This window comes from Leptosomus discolor, chromosome Z (genome assembly GCF_034619465.1).
Source record: "Leptosomus discolor isolate bLepDis1 chromosome Z, bLepDis1.hap2, whole genome shotgun sequence".
NCBI lineage: Eukaryota > Metazoa > Chordata > Aves > Leptosomiformes > Leptosomidae > Leptosomus > Leptosomus discolor.
In genome coordinates, this window is record NC_141419.1 from 73,789,384 (window position 1) to 73,801,555 (window position 12,172).

Consider the following 12,172-nt stretch of genomic DNA (forward strand, 5'->3'; position numbering starts at 1 on the left):
GAAGTCTGCCTTGCAGCTATAACCTGAAAGGCAGGCGAGAGACACATCAGCAATAAACATACTGCCATGTTCTAACAGCTCATAAACAAATAAGCGGTTACAAACATATGAAGAACCTGCCCTATGAGGAAAGGCTGAGGGAGTTCGGTCTCTTGTCCCTGGAGATGAGAAGGATCAGGAAGGACCTCACTGCAGTATTTCAGTACTTGAAGGGCAGCTACTAAGAGGACAGGGGCTCTCTCTTCATAAAGAACCACATGGAGAAGACAAAGGGCAACAGGTACAAATTCCACTGGGAGAGGTTTCATTGTGATAGAGGAAGAATTTTTTTACAGTGACAACAATCATTCACTGGAACAACCTTCCCAAGGACATGGTGGAGTCCCCATCACTGGAGATTTTCAAGATGGGATTGGACAGGGTGCTAGATAATCTCATCTAGGCTTCCTTTACCACAAAAGGTTGGACCACATGATCTTCCAAGATCCCTTCCAACCTGGGCTGTTCTATGATACCATGTAATTTGTGCTAACCACAATTTGTTAAAATACAGTTTAGGTTGATCTTCCACAGTTGGATCAACTAAATGATATAAGCTCAAAATTTTTACCTCCCGACTGAATTTCACTGAAGTTAAAATATCCTCAAGCAGTCTTAAAGACCATTCCTAAGTTCAGAGACTACAGTGAGAACACTCCAATTGCCTTATCCCACAGGCTGTCAGTTATAAGCAAGACCTGTTTCCCGATCTGACTATTGTAGAGTCACAGAAAGTAAAGCCTGGGGCTACCTTCAGCAGCAACCCTGGTCTGGCATATTTAAAACTTCTATATCTACGCTTGTTCTAACTTCTACATCTAAAACTTCTGTTCAAGTTTATAAAGGCATCACATTCATTAAACCAAGAGTGCTTTAGAGAAGCTTGATACCAAATATCAGTATTTTGTCTTGTGGTTTTTGTTGTTTGGCTGTTGGGTTTTGTTTTAAATGGATCCAAATTTCTGTTCAACAACTTCATCTAACCTTATTTTCAACAACAGGACCTTGCTAGAACTGCTCAACATTGCATGTAACACTTACTTATTTTCAATACTGTTCACATTCAGGATGATCCTGTTTTAGAAATGCCTGTGAGGTAACACTGTTGACTCTCACTATAAATTATATGCTGTATTCAACATATAACTGCAGTCAATACAGAAGGATAATGGGTCAAAAGAAAAGTCTACTTGTCACATTACCCACACAATTTGATATTGCTTAGTCCATGGGGGACACATGAAAATACCACAATGGTAATTTTGTGGCTTTCTTTTATCTCCTAAACTGCTCAAGGGATCATCTCCTCCAAATGTCAGTAGAAAGAAAAGTGCCTTTCACATACCAAATGAGCCTACGCTTGGACCGCAGTCAGGTGAGGGGCCATTTGGTCTTTCAGCAATGCCAACCTACAAAAAGAAAAAAGGCACAACATCATGTTAACCTCAGGCCAAGCAAAGTACATAAATACAAACGCAGTTACCAAGTCTTGCACTTGAAATAAGTTGCCTTCTGTATCTCCTGAAACAGAGTCTCTCAGACTCCTCTGTTCACTTCAGTTCATTACACTTCGGCATACTAAATAGCATACTGTTTGCATCTGAATGTCACCAAAACCACACCATACACAGAAGACACGTGAACTTACCTTGCATTTTGCCATTGATTTATGGAGGCATCAGCTTTGCCAGCTTGCAAATCAACATTTTAAACCTTGAATATAAGAAACAGTCCTTGTTCAAAACAATAGTATAATATTCTTAAGTGTTTTCCAATCTTTCAGACTGTTTGTATTGTGAATAAAAACCTGTTTCCATCAGCTTCATAACTGCATTTCTAGGGTTTTATTAGAGGATGCTTACAGATTATCTTAAAAGGAAAAACCTGAAATCTCTCTGTTTATTTATTCAAAGATTATTCAGATACTCCACATGAAAAAATTCAGAATACCTAATTTTCACATTTTATTTTATGGTCGGTTTTATTTCCGGAAAAGGCCATGTTTAACTTTCCCCTGTTTAATGCAAGCCAGACATGTACTAGTAAGCCAAAACACCAGCTGACTGAGGAACATCCCACTACCAAACCTTTAACTTCAAGACCCTGCTTTTGAGATACTACTACAGTTTTCACACTTCTCAAGGTGACTAGCAACTACTACAGGAAATGAAACCCAGACTAGTAAAACCACTACTCTGAAAGGGTATGCTGTAATTTCTTCTTTTTGCAATCCATCTGGATAAGTCATTTGCCTCTCCTCTTCCTCCTTGTTCCTCAAGGTTAAATTTAAACACCCATTAAGACCAATGCCAATAACCAAAGATTCATTACAGAGTAACCTGAAATTTATTGCAGTTTCTTCTGATACCAACATTCACTCAACGACATCAGAAGGAACAAAACACCATTCTTTATCTGTCTCTCCTTGCCTTCCTGTATCTTATACTTCATTTCACATCAAAGCATTTCGCTGCTATGTAAAAAATAACAAAATTGAATAGGAATAATTTCTACATAAGGTTTATCTCTGAACTAGGCCTGAAAGTAGTTACCTGACATCACAGCACCGTAGTTCTGCTATGAACTCCAGAACTGTATTTTAAGAATTCTTCTCACCTGCTGTCAAACTCTCGAGACCATTAAGCTGCACAGTTTAACTTAAATGTACTACATCCTGACCCAACTGTAGCTTTTCTCTTGTCAAGAATTTAATTCAAGAGTAATTTCCATGAGCACCCTTTTCCAGTGTCAGTTTAAGTGAGTTGGGTTTGCAAATGCTGTAGTAGGTCATGGGGGGAAAGCTGCCTAGACGCAATTTATAGAAGCAACTTAAACAGAGTATCTGAGAGGAAGCAACATCTCCACCTGTTTCTGGATATATGATAGTGAGCTTGGGAAGGAAGACTGTGAACTATCCAGATTTCGAAACACAGCTGATACGTAATCCCAGTCAAGATCCATGAGTCTTTTTGCATTTCTTCCCTAAAAAGCTGGGCACTAAAAACACTTTCAAAATATACCATGAAAAGATTGAACACTGACCATGTTAACTTATTTTAGAAAACAGCCATCATGGTAAGACCCGCTTAAGCATACGGAACTACAGATGCAATTAAGTCAACTTGGTTTCTATACACATTTAAGCCTGCTTGAAAAGTCACATTCTTATTTTTTAAGTCTGCAGTTTTCCAAGCAAATGAGTCCATGTAACAACTCACTACTATCAAGAAACGGTGAGGTTCCATTTATTTTCTCTTTACCAGCTTTAATGGTCAAGGCCATCTAAGCGATATCTCCATCACCAAAGAATAGTCTTCAGGTTAGAAAACTGGAAGAGCTCACCAAAGTATACAACAAGCAGTGGTACCTGAACAAAACAGCAGCAAGCAAACTGGTGGTGGGGAGTAAACCTCCTCTCTTCAGTAACTGCAACAATGAACTCCTGCAGCAGCCTACCATCTTTGCAAAAACGTACAGTAAATAACACTCAAAGTCCTAACTACTATCCTCAAACAGGTGCATGCCTCACCTTTCCTACGTTACCTATGTATTAAAGACTATAAAGTCTGGGAACAACATATAGTGCAATACTAACAACAATGGAGATCAGCTAAGACAGTCACCCATGTTCTAGTCACTGCTGTGATAAAAAGAAATAGCAATTCAGTGACTGCCAGCAGAAAGAGAAAGAAAACAGAATAGCTAAAAGGACATCAATGGCACAGAGACATAAGTTACAGTTCGCGTCTAACCCACAGCCAGTAACTACCACCAAAAGATGCAGTTCTGCTAGTCCCCAGTAATGCAGTTCCACCACTGTCCTTTCACTATTCAATAGGCAGCAACAAGGAACAATCTGACTTTTGCAAGAACCAGCAGTCTACTAACACCCCAAACCCAGCAATCAGTTTATCTTAGAACTTCAGAAACACTAGATTTCACACGCACAAAGGAACAGTAATACATTAGAAGGGAAAAAAGGCAGGCAACAGGAATCATCCCTTTCAGTAGTTACAGAACTTCACCTGAATACCCCTTACTGCAACTGATCTGCAATTACAGGTTTAGACCCTACATAAGTCTTCGCTGCTCCCCTTCCCACCTCTGCCAGTCCACTAGCCTATCTCACTCAACTCGTAGCCCACGTATCATAATTAGCAAGCTACTAGTATGTGCCACTTTTACGCCACATACTTTTCCAAAAAGTACAGTTCCTCTCACAACCCCATGTAAGAAGGCAACACTAAGCAGCTGAAAGAGTTAACACCAATAGGCTACACTCATCATTCCCCAGGAACCTCCAGGGAGGCAAGGCAACATTTTGAGAGATTACTATTTGCTACTATTTGTTAAGAAAACACTGTCTTTTCAACACACAAAAAGTTAAGGGCAAGTTACTCCAGATGCTTCAGGAACCACAGGAACAGGGGACCACAGCCTGCCAGCCACATAGACCGTAGGTCCAGGGGTGCAAGGAAGGAAAGGAAAGAGAAGTAAACGTGCTACAGCCCAACAGTTGCCACCCCATACCTGCTCAAGGAGTGGGACGACTGACACGGCCTCATCCCTCATCTCTGCGTTCCAGTCCTCTTGGTCCATGCTGTACCCGGCCAGATCTGCTCGCAGGAGACAAAACACGATAGCAGCGCGCCCCTACCTGCTGCTCGCGCAAGGGACGCCACTGAGCCCGCCTGTCCCAGCACTCGCTGTCCTCATCGCCACCCTCACGCCGCTTGGTGCCCCCGCTGCTGGAGGGGCGCAGCCTCCCGCCTCCATGACAGAGGCGCCCAGCCCGCTCCTACCTCCGTTCCGCCGCCGGCGAGGCTCCGTATTAAAAGAAAATGGCTCCTGTTACCGAGGCCCCTAAGAACGCGACCGCCACGTGCAGTGGCTGGCCCGCCACGTTCCTCGCCCGCCAGCCAATAGAGGCGCGGGTCGCCAGCAGGGCGCGCGTCTTGCTGCCTGTGGGGGCGGTCCCGCGCGTTCAGCCGTTGGACGGCCGCGGCCGCCAGACTTGGGGGAGGGCGGCCTGGTGGCGCCCGGGTGAGCCGGGGGTCAGGGGCGAGACGGGGCTTCCCGGGGCGGCGGCGGCCTGCCTGCCCCGTGGGGGGGCGGTGCGCCCTGCGGCAGTCGCGAGCAGAGGAAAGGACAGGGAGGGCAGGGAAAGGCGGGTTCGTGGTGTCTGGGTGCTTCGGTGGGGGTCCTGCTCAGCAATCGGAGGATCTGGATATGCCTCATTTTCTTCACGTATGACTGTTAAAGTGTGATTTATTTTACAAACACCTACTTCTCATAAAATTTTGGCAGAACTGCTGCTAAGACAAAAAGCCAAACTTAATAATAACACCCCTTCCCTCCGTTTTTTGCTATACCAGACTTGGTAGAGAAAAGAATGAGGGCTATATTCCTGGCTCAGGAGTTTTGTTTATGTTGAAGCACAGAAAAACAGGACTTGTATCACTGTTTAATCGATGTTCAATGCATCTATTAAAAATTGCAGGAAGTAACTCTGACACTTCTTGTGTTTCTGAGTTGCCGGTGAAGTGTATGTCTTCTCTGTACTTTTCATGCAGTGAAATAATACAGCAATGCTCGTTCTGAAAACCATAAAGGAAGTATATATTGTTCCACAAACGTGATACTCATTAAAACCACTCTACCGCATTCAACAGATTCTCCTCATCAGAAAAACTATTTGAAAAACTGTGTGCCTGTTTGAGAACTTTAATGTCTTCTGTTGCAGAGAAGCAACACTAGGTCTGCAAGTTTGCAGTGAACATCTAAATGCCTAGTAGGGACCTTGGGCAACAATCAGGCAAACTCCTGCAGCAGGTAGAGGTTATTGGAGAGCTGTCTCTGAACTAATGCTCTGGTTATTTTCACCTTACGCATTGTCAGTTAAGCCCTACCCTTTTTAACTGCTCATTTTTCAGGAACATCAGGACAGGACACAGGTTGTGCTCAACTTAGAATGCAAAGTCGCCAAGAAATGCAAGAACCACCTTCTCTGCCTCACAGTGGGCTTAAACCTGCACCTGTAGCACCGGCTGTGCTTAGTGCAGGTAACAAAGATAGCTGCTTGGAGTTGTAAGCTCTCAGTAAGTAATCAGTTAGATAAACAATGTCCAAGGATGAAGAACTTGCAGTGGGAGCATCTCTGTTGGAAGTGTGTAAAGCCATTTACAAATTCCTGAAGCAGCACGTTGAACTAGTGGGGAGGCTTGCAAGCTAAATTTTACCCACTGTGCTAACTGCACAACACACCATTTTGCTTTTTGCCTAATAAGAAAACACAGTAGGCTGTTTCATGAGCCAAAACAGCTTCCATTTTCATTGCCCTGAAGCTCTATCTTGGATTTCCATAAGGAAAAAGAGCAGTATGCCTGTTCTCCTGAGAAATGTATGGTTAATGGCAGACGTGTTGCTCTGGTACATCTAAGCCAAACTAAGAGGTTTCAAATTGTTCATCGTCTTTTCCATGAACAGGTTACCATTCCCTCAGCCTTGGCAGCATAACTTCATGTTCAGGACTCCCTAACTTTACTCAAGGAGGTGCAGTTTAGTTTAATACTTTAAATGGTAGACATAGAGAGCAACTCCAAATGCAGTCATGGTGGCAGACAGCCGTCACTGGTGGGTGATCTTAGTTCATTTTAGATACAATCAGATGTCACAGCCTCTAACTAGTAGATGGACTTGGGGAGTTCTTCTTTTATTCCTCTATTCCTTTGATTCTGCTCATTGTACGACACTATCTACAGATAAATATCTTACCAGTTTACCAAGGATATCTTACAGACTTACCACGAGGTCGATGAATTTAGGCTCCTGCTTTTTTTGACACTGCCCAGGCATATAGGAAGAGACACTCTTTGCCCAGAAGGCGATGTGTCATCAGAATAGAAAGCCACAACACAAATGCTGGACAGTAACTTCTTGTGAAGTCAGCTGTCAGCAGCAGTTCTCATGAAGGAGCAGGAGGAATCGCTTGTGTTTGGCTCACTTGCGGTTCTTACACTAAGAGATTTTTCATAAGCAGAACCATGAGATTGTAGTTGGTGACCAAGAATGCAATGAAGTACTATCTGCTATAGTAGTAACTACGTAAGTTTTGTAGCAGGGGTGTCTGCGCTTAGCCTGTTATCTGGGGCTAAACTACAACAGTTCCTCTATCACCCAATGAATGACCCCTCACCAGCCAGGAAGGGGAATCAGGAAAAGAAGAGCAGACCTGTGGGTTGAAGTGAAAACAGATTTAAGGAAACAGCACTAATATCAATAAAAGTATACAAAGTCATACTCAGCCAAACAGACATGCAGCAGTCACAATCAACCAGAGAGCAGTCCTCAGAAGCAGAGAGGAGCCCAAGGAGGACAGACAACCCCAGGAGGAATCCCACAGTGCAAACCTTCCCCTTTTATAATGAACATGACAGTATGGGATGAGCTACGTCTGTAGCTGCCCTGGCTGGCTTGATACTGCTAATGGCCTGAGTAGCATGGCTAGGCTGTGATGCTGTCCCAGCCAAACCAGGATAATCAGGCACAGACGATGGTCTTGCACGATTAAGACTAGATGCTTGCATGCTGAAAAAAACCCCCAGTTCTTCACACATCTCTACTTTTGCATGTTTTAGTTTAACTCCCTTTCATAGCACCAGCATGTGGGGTTAGCATTGTATTTCAAATTCATAGGAGCTGGACAGACTTCCTGACGGATCAACTGAAATCTTCCTGTGTCAAAGATGCACAACATGAATTCCGAGAGTGGCTCAGAGGCAAAAGATGACAGTGAATTTGCTGGGCTACACAGAAGCAAGAGTTTTGGTCCAACGGAGCTTGTGTGCAGCTGAGTTTCAGGATGATGGGTGGTGTTAGTCTTTGCTGTCTTATTTCCTCCCACAGTCTGAAATTCAATTACACAGCAGTTTTCTTGCAGGAACAGTCCTGCAGCTAGCCACAGTCTGTTTTGGGCTGCACTTGGAACAGAAAGTGCAGATTGGGATTTGTGTCTAGCTTGTTCTGTAATGTTGTTCTCACATGGGGAAGCCATCTCTGCTGTCTTCCTTGCAAGCAATTCAGCAGTTTTCACAAGCATGAACTACAAGTATCCCTAAGACCTGACTTTGAATTCAGCTAAGAAAAGTTCTCAACCTGAGTTACCTAGGACCAAAAAGAACCCCTAAGATTAAAAGCAGTGATTTTCTAAAACATGTTGCTGGGCTTATTGTCCCTGTTGTCTGCATACTTGTCCTTCGCTCAGCAAGTGTTGCATACTGCCCTGAGCAGGTCAGGACACTCAGGGTGCATCATTCCCCACGGCAGGTGCTTAGCCACTCACGTGAAGACCAGCGTGGTTTGTTTTGGCGGCGATTATGTCTAGACTTTGTTGACATACTGACTGCAAAAGCACGGAAGCAAATGGGTGAGCTGCCTTTTTTTTTTTTTTTCTTTAACAGAGGCACCTCGTCACCCATCACCAGCAAATGCAAATCCTTTCTTCATGGCTATGTGGTAAGTGCTTGTCCGTGCCGTAACGACCTGCTTGAGAACTTGGCCAGGCGCAGCGTGTTTGTACCCCACAGCAGTGACGCCCAGCGACTGCAACAACGCTGCACTACACGGCCCAGCTGGAGACTTTGGTTACCAAGGGAGCGCCCGAAGGACAGCCACCGCACCCCCGCCCCTAACCCAGCCGCGGGCTCCTCAACGCCGCAGCTGGCGCTTCGCGCTCGGTCACCAGGAGCGCCAGCCCCGCCGGGCCCTCCCCGGCACCGACTCGAGCGCACGCCAGTGGCAGGAGGCGCCCCGGCGCCGTGAGCCCCGCCCCGCCCCGCCCCGCCGGCCGTGCACCGCTCCCTGGGAAGCGTAGTCCTGCCCTCGGCAGCGCCCGGGCCGCTTCCTCAGCGGAGCCGCCCTCGGGAACTACGCGGCCCACCACGCCCGCCGCTGGGGGCCGCCGAGAGCCTCCTGCCGCCGCCCCGGCCCCGGCCCCGGCCCCAGCCTCGGCTCCGGCCCCAGCCTCGGCCCCGGCCCGGCGTGTTTCCTGTTGCCGCCGCGGCAGCGCGGGGCTGCCGGAGCGGAGCGAGGCGAGGCAGTGCCGCCGCCGCAGGTAGAGGAGTCGCGTGTGTTCGCGTGGCGCCAGCTGGTAGCGCCTTCGGGCCCGGCCGGGGCGCGGAGCGGGGGGGCGGCTCAGTGGGGGCGCGCCGCGGGGCCCGCAGGGTGGGGGGGGGCCGTTCCGCCGGCGCGGCGCGACGGGCATGGCCGCCCCCGCGCCCTGGGCGCAGCGCCGCCTGCAGTCCGGCTTGCTCAGCCCTGAGGGGCGGCGGGCCTGCCCAGCCGAGGCGCTGCCTCCCTGCGGGCCGCTCCGCCCCGCTGCGCGCCGGTCCGCGCCGCTGCCCGGGCGGGCCCGAGGTGCCCCGCCTGCCGCCATGGGCGCGGGGTCGGTGGGGCGGAGGGGGCCGGCGTAGGAGCGGCTCGGGCCGCAGAAACTGGCCGTCGACGCCCTCTCTGGCTGGAGCGTAGTGTGTTACGTGGGAAGACGGACAGAGAATCGGAGGGTTGTCTGATGTACGGAAACGGCGTGAAAGCTTTTCGGGCGATCCATAAATCAGGGAAAAGCGAACATCGGTTTTAACGGGCCTGTGGACCCATTAACCTAAAAAAAAAAAAAAAAGGGTGTTAAAAATATAAGTTGATCGTTTAGATGATAACTTTATGTTCTTGTAAGTATTTCTTTACAGTCTTCTAAAAAAACCCTATATATAAATAATAGGTGCTCTATCTGTTGAAGACAAATCAAAGTAATGTTCCAATTTTTCTTAATTTTACTTAGATTTGTCATCTAGCAGCAACCACATACCCAGTGGTTCAGTCTGAGGAACACAAGCCCAACGGTTGTTCAGCTTGTGTATTCAAGAGCCTGTTTCCCCCCCAAGTTTACTAACTTACATTGCTTATACAGTTTCAATAATCTTCAAGCAATACAATTGTAGGAGAGTATGGACAAGCTATCTAGTGGCAAGCTGTCCCAGTTCTAAGGAGCTCTGAAGCTATGCTACTACTCTTAGGACCAGTATAGCATCCTTCACTCCCTTCTGATGGAGGACTTAGTGCCCCAAAAGAGGAACTAAGGAACTCTGCTGTCCTGCCTTGAAGTTCTTGTCTTTCAGCATGGACCCTGCTTATTTCTCACATTTTATATGTGCACAGCCTGCCTGCAGTTTACTTGAGATTTGTGTCTTGAGCTTTATTCATCCATTCACCTGCTCAAAATTTAAGAGAAGACCAGGTCACACGTAGTAGCGCTTTTGAAAATAATTTTCTTATTTAAACTAAACATTTTCGCTAGTAGATTCTTGTACTTAAACCATAAGTATGACATGGTGTTTTAGGAGTAGTGGCTTTAAATAGGAAATGAAACAAAATGTGTCCACAGTTTAAATTGTCACGGTTTTATTTGTGTAGTCTGATTGACTGGAAGCTATCCTTTTAAGAGCTACTAGAAATCTCAAAACAAAGAAAACTGCTGCACATAAGCACAAGAACAGCTTTTGGTGGCAAAATTCCTACCAAAATAATTTAGGACTGCAGTTGGAATTAAACATGTTGAAAAGTGACAAGTTATAGGTGACTAAGTTCTGTGATTATTTATCTTAAGGTGCCTGACTTCCAGATTAAAAGTTCTGGCTTTGTCTGTGATGGCTGGTCTGCAGGGTCTCCTTCTACACTGGGAAATTGTTACAGAACCACTGCTAGTGTCTGTGTGGCAACTTTGCCTTTAGTAATATGGAACATAAACAGCTCTCAGAGCTCCAGCTGCTGTTTTTCCAGCACCATCTCCAACTGCACTGGTAGCCATGATGGCATGGTAGAGGCTGTGGTGGTAGCGCCCCTCTCTGCCTTCCTCCCCCTGGCCTCTACAGAAGATTCTTTGACGAACAGCAGTCCTACAAACCAGCTAAGCACTGCCTGTGCTCATGGGATGACTGACTAACTGAACGAAGTTTTGTTCCTGCTATGGGGTAGACCTCTTTGGTAACCCTCTTGCATGACCTGGGCTGTAACTCTAACTGATCTGTCAAGACGGGTGACTCATCTTAAAGCATTGACACATGCACCTGTAGCCGAGCCGTAAAATACCACTGGTGGATTCACAGTGCAAGCAAACTATGATATAGTTTGGTCATCCAGTACAAAGACGACCAGATCACAGCACAGCCACCATGCTAGAATGAGGTTTCTAAAACTGCTGGGTGCTTGTCATCACTCCCTGAAGGTTTTCAGACTTTGTAACCAGGAGAGAGAGAGCTATCTGAAGGCAGTAAAAGCAGAAACTCATAGGGGGAAGCCAGTGAGGCTTAATGAACCTCAAACCCTGTTTAGATTACCACCTGAAAGTCATGCGGAGTGCAGCACAGAGTGGGACTGGGAAAAGTAACTTGCATACCCCCAGGTATTGCTTCACAGTTTGTGACTGGCAGCAGAAAACCCGGGTTATTAAACTCTCATCCACTTGTTCCCATTTGCTTCCCTTCTGATGTAGTGCTTCAGATATTTGTAGGAGAATTGTAAGTAGGGCAAGAGGGCATACTAAGTGAGGTTCACCACAGCCAACCAGTGAAATTATATCCTGGAAACAAAAGGGGCAACAGGATTCAAGACTTTTGACCTCTGAAAGATACTTGACATTAATGGCGTTTGAATATGGAGGTTATTAGGTATTAATGATGGTTAGGACTGTGTTGATAGCATATGACTGGGAAAAGCAATTGCTGTTTTAAGTCCTTACCGAGAAGAGAATCCCAGACTTATTTTGGCATGCTAACACTTCGGACAGATTTTTTCCCTATCTGGAAGAGTATTTCAAATTTTCCTTCTAGATGTAGACATTCCTTCGCAATTGAGGAAAACTGAGCATGCTTTAAGGCAGTGTACAGCAGTTCTTAAAAGATGCTAGTGTCAACATTGCTCCAAATTAGTGGGGGTTTTGGTACTACAAAGGTGTGTCAAGAAGTCATTTCCTTTATAATAGCTGTTGTGGAAGATCTATCTTTTTATCTTGGCAACTATGCTAGATACAGCCGTGGAAGTTTAGGGAGGCATTTTCAACAGCACTTAAGAGCTGACTTTC